The following is a 5,170-nucleotide window of genomic DNA, read 5'->3' as shown; positions in this document are numbered from 1 at the left end:
ATAGAAGATCGAGATATCATTGCCTGTTTCTTGGATTTCCAACTCACTAAAAAGTCCCTAAGAAAGATGCAAAAATCAGTAACTGACCTTTGAGTTTCAAGGCATGCTACCCAATCCGAATCACTGTATGCTTTGAGGTGTAAAGAAGAACTAGCTGAGAAGAAGAGGCCCTGACCAATTGAACCCTTTAGATACCTCAAAATTCAGCGAGCATGGTGCAAATGAATTTGAGCTGGTTTGTCAATGATTTGGCTAAGACCAATCACAGGCATAAGTGATATCTAGTCTACTAATTGTTAAGCAGATGGGCCTTCCAATCAGCTTTCGATAGCTTGTAACATCTGTCAACATGTCAGTAGAAGAGTGTGCAAGTTTATGGTTTGATTCAATTGGAGTATTGGCTGGTTTACAACCAAGCAATCTAGCATCTCCTAAGATCTCCAATGTATACTTTCTTTGACATTTATGGATTCCAGCTGCTGTTCTTGCAACTTCTATCCCCAGGAAAAACTTCAGGAGCCCAAGATCCTTAATCTTGAATTGAGTGTGAAGGAATTCTTTGACATTTTTTATGGTAACTAAATTGCTGCACCCCACAATTATGTCGTCAACATAAACCAAAAGTGCTGTAAAACCATGTTGATCATTCTTAGTGAATAGTGAGTAATCAGCTTTGGATTGGTAAAATCCAATGGACAGCAAAGCAGTAGTGAACTTTGAGTTCCACTGACTAGAGGCTTGCTTTAAGCCATAGAGTGACTTATGTAACCTGCAAATCACCAGCCTTTCTTGTTGTTGAGACTCTCCATGAACCACATAACCCGGTGGAAAATCCATATATATATATATATATATATATATATTTCTTCATCAAGGTCTCCATTCAAAAAAGCATCTTATACATCAAGTTGGGCCAAATACCTAGTTGTTAACTACTACCATGGCAAGAAAGAGTCAAACTGTGGTTAGTTTTTCCATTAGACTAAATGTCTCTTGGTAGTCGAAACCCTCTCTTTGAGTGTATCCCCTTGCTACCAATTTAGCCTTATGCTTTTCAATGGTCCCATCAAATTTTAGCTTTACCTTGTATACATACTTACAGTCAACTATTTTCTTTCCAAGAGGTAAAGTAGTGATGGACCAGGTGTTATTGGCATTAAGGGCATCAATTTTAGACCTCATGGCAACTTTCCAATGATTAGAGGCCACAACTTCTTCGTATGACTTGGGTACATGGGTGAGTGAGAGGGATAATGCATATGCTTGATGAGATGATGATAAATGCTCATATGTGATGTGATTGGTAAGGGGATATGGAGTGGAAGAGTTAGGTGATGTATAAGTAAGGGCATGAGAAGCAAGATTACAATGATAATCTTGTAAATAGGATGGAGTGTCCCTTAGTCGATTTGATCTCCTTGGAACAATGGGTGAATCTTGTTCTGAAGCTAGAGTAGATGTGGAAGAATTAGATTCTGGTGCTGTGAGGTTTGAATCAATTAGAGGAGGACTAGAAGGAAGATTAGAGGGAGCTGGAGATTGAACAGATTGGTCTGCAAAATTGGTAGAGGAATCAACTGTGATGAGGGGAGAATGAAAGTCTAACAAAGCTGGTGGGACAACAAGATCTAATTGAATGGAAGATTGAATAGAATTTGAGGAATGAAAGAGAAAGGTTGACTCAATGAAGGTAACATCACGTGAAATAAAAGCTTTATGGGTATCTAAACTATACACTTTATACTCTTTAACACCAATAGGGTAACCTATAAAAATGCATCTCATAGCTCTAGGGTCAAATTTGGTTTTTTTGTGTTTAAGGGTTGATACAAAACAAAGGCACCCAAAGACTCTCAAATGGTTAAGAAGGTGGTGAGGAAAACAAAATCTCATAGTGAGATTTGTTGTCCAAGAGAGGAGTGAGAGTTCTATTTATGATGTAAGTTGCTGTCAAAATGGTGTCTCCCCAAAACTTTGTTGGAAGAGAAGCTTGAAAAAGAAGTGCTCGGGCTACGTTAAGAAGAATATGCTGATGTTTTCTTTCCATAACTCCATTTTGTTGTCGAGTGTAAACACATGATTTTTTATGTTAAATGCGATGTGAATTATAAAAACTAGGCATGTGAAATTCCCTGTCCTAACTTTCTTTATTTTGGAATTGAATTGAGTTTGTACCATGAGAATGAAATTCTGCGGAAGCTGTTTGGTTTTGGATTTGAATTTCATTAAAAACACCCAAGTTACTCGACTATGATCATCGACAATGGTGAGGAAATAGTGATGGCCTTGTAGAGATGATTGAGAGTAAGGTCCCCAAATGTTGAAATGGATTAAATCAAAATTGGAAAAGTGCAAGAATTGCTTAATTGAAAGGAAGTTTGTTTATGCTTTGCTAAGTGACAAACATTACAATCTAAAGAAGCAATACATTTAGTATCAAAGGAAATATACTGAATTGATCTAATTCTCTGATTAGAAAAATGCCCTAGCCTAAGATGCCAAAGGTTGAAATCTTGTTGTGTCACAACATTGCAGAAGCAAGGGTTGGAGGAAAGAGGAAAAACTTTGAAGTTGTTGGAAGTTGCTTGATTAACAGCTTTGTTTTGAAGGGTGCTAGGAAGAAGAAAATAAAGACCATGCTGGATTTTAGCAAGCCCAATGGTCATCCATGAAGATAGAACCTGTATGAAACAAAATTGACCCAAGAAAACAAGACATAGAGAGGATTCATGAGTGAATTCTAGCTGAAAGGAGATTAAAAGAAAAAGAAGGTACACAAAGGACACCAATGATTACAATGCTATTTGAGAGACATACGATGCCAATGTGAGTTGCCTCAACATGAGATCCATTTGGTAATTAGACAAAAGTGTTGGTGGAACAAGTGATAGAGTTAAAGAAGGAGGTGGAATAGACCATATGGTCTGTGACACCAATATCGATAATCCAAGGTACATTGGTAATTTTAGGAAAAACTTTATGCATAATAGACAAGCAGTTGTGTTGATGAATATAAAAAACAGATGCATTATGATCAATAGAAATGTGAGAGGGAAAGGAAATTATTCTAACCATGTTGGAGTGTGCAACAGGGGAAGGAAAATTCTCAATGGACAATTTTTTGGGTTGAGTGGTGGTTTGAACAGAACCTAAGTCATTGGAATTGAGCTGAGACATCTGTCCATTGATTAGAGCCATGAGTTTCTTAATCTGATTTTGGGATTAGTTCAATTGAGGATTCTCCTGTAGTCCCCTTTCTTGAGCTAGAGAGAAAACCTAGTTTACTGAATGTGTGGAAGAAAAATTCCCACTACCAGGATTCAGCTTAGCTTTAGTAAACTTAAAATTGGTTGGCAACTATAAGCCTATAGCATTTCTCATTTCTTTTTGTTTGATTACTATAGACTGCTAGTGCCAAAGCTTCAGGGGAAGGCATTGTCAAATTTCTTTTATGTCTTTGTCTTTCCTCTTGTAAAACTAAGGAAAGGGTTTTGTCTAAAGCAAGCATAGAACTCATCAAGATGATATGACCTCTAATGTGCTCATATGATTCATTTAATCCCATAAGAAAGTTAAACATGTAATCTGTCTCTTGGATATCACCAATTGATTTAAGGGCTTGGCAAGTACAAAATCCACATGAAAAATATGGGACAAGTCTATAGTTATGCATTTCTTTCCAAATCCCATTAAGTTGAGTGAAATATTCACTTACAGTTTGATTCCATTGAAAAACAAAGCTGAGTTGTTGCTGGAGCTGATAGATGCGCACATTAATAGGTTGAGCATAACGGTGTTTAGCTTTTCCCACACCTGCTTCGTCGAGTTAATGTAGAGCATGTTCAGTGCTATCTCCTTCAAAATTGAGTTGAGTAGCCAAGACAAAATAAGATTGTAACAACGCAACCACGGGATATACAAAGGATCGCTTAGATTTGGTGTGGGTATACTTCTATCAAGAAAGTCGAGCTTGTTTTTGACATAAATGGCCAAGTGAATGACTAATTACATGAGAGATAATTTGGGCTTGAAAGAGATAGAACAATCACCACAGTGTTGGCATTGTCGTTGTGATGTAAGTAGGAATGACTCTTTGGATCTTCAGAAGGTGAGATGGCAATAGGTTCCATCATTGTGAAGAAATGAAATGAGAGTTAAAATGAAGCGAAGCTATATGAAGAAATGACCGAAAAGAAAGAAGGAGAAGGACCTCAAGTTTTGCAGCCTGGGGTCTTTGATATCATGTTGAAGATGAAAAAGTGCAAAAGAAAAGAAGAGGAATTGGAGAGAAACTTTGTAATATTCATTCAGTAGTGGAACCTATAGATAACCTCAATACATGTATGCTTCAAGCAATACCATTTCAACCAATAAAAAAATGGAGAAAATAAGCAACCTATACCTATTCTACATTATTCTGGAATAAAAGCTATCTATACAAAAAGACAAAAGACATGATCCTAACAAACTTATGCTGAGTTGGAGGGATATTCTTGTATTTGATCAGAGTTTGTGCAGAGCAGATTTTCAATGGTGGCTTGATTCCTTCTTTGTTGAGAGAAACTCTCAACTATCTTTATTAGACAAAATATCAAAGAAAGCATATGTTAGAAATATTATCAAATCAAAAATTTGACGTGATATTATCATAATCAAGAACTTGATGTCATATTATCATAATTGTTAATTTGATTTAATAATAATTAATAATTTGATTTGACTTTTTAATTATCAAATCAAGTTTTATTTTTTATAATGTTCAAAATATTTACTTTTACCTCAATTACATGTAATTTCGCTATAAATTGGTACTTATGCTTTCTATTTAATAACACTCGATAATAGTAAAGATATAGTATGCAAAGTCTATCTCACTCACATCCTCCTCCCTCTAGTTTTCTTTGCAATTTCTATATTTCTTTTATGTTTTGTATCACTTTTAAGGTCAGTTTAGAAAAAGGAGTGAGGGGAGCATCAGTTTCTCCATTTTTCCCCTCTTCTCCTCTCCTTTCCTTCATGTCTTTGATCATCTCTGCCTACTTTCTTAAGTGTTTTAATCAATCTATTTCACCCCTTTCTTTATTTTTTTTTTCTTGTCTTTGCTTGTTTTTCTCAAGTTTCATTCAAGTTTTAGATGCTAGATCTGTGATTGTCCATCCATCTTCATTTA

The sequence above is a fragment of the Carya illinoinensis genome, chromosome 4 (genome assembly GCF_018687715.1).
Source record: "Carya illinoinensis cultivar Pawnee chromosome 4, C.illinoinensisPawnee_v1, whole genome shotgun sequence".
Taxonomy (NCBI): Eukaryota; Viridiplantae; Streptophyta; class Magnoliopsida; order Fagales; family Juglandaceae; genus Carya; species Carya illinoinensis.
This window is presented reverse-complemented; position numbering follows the sequence as displayed.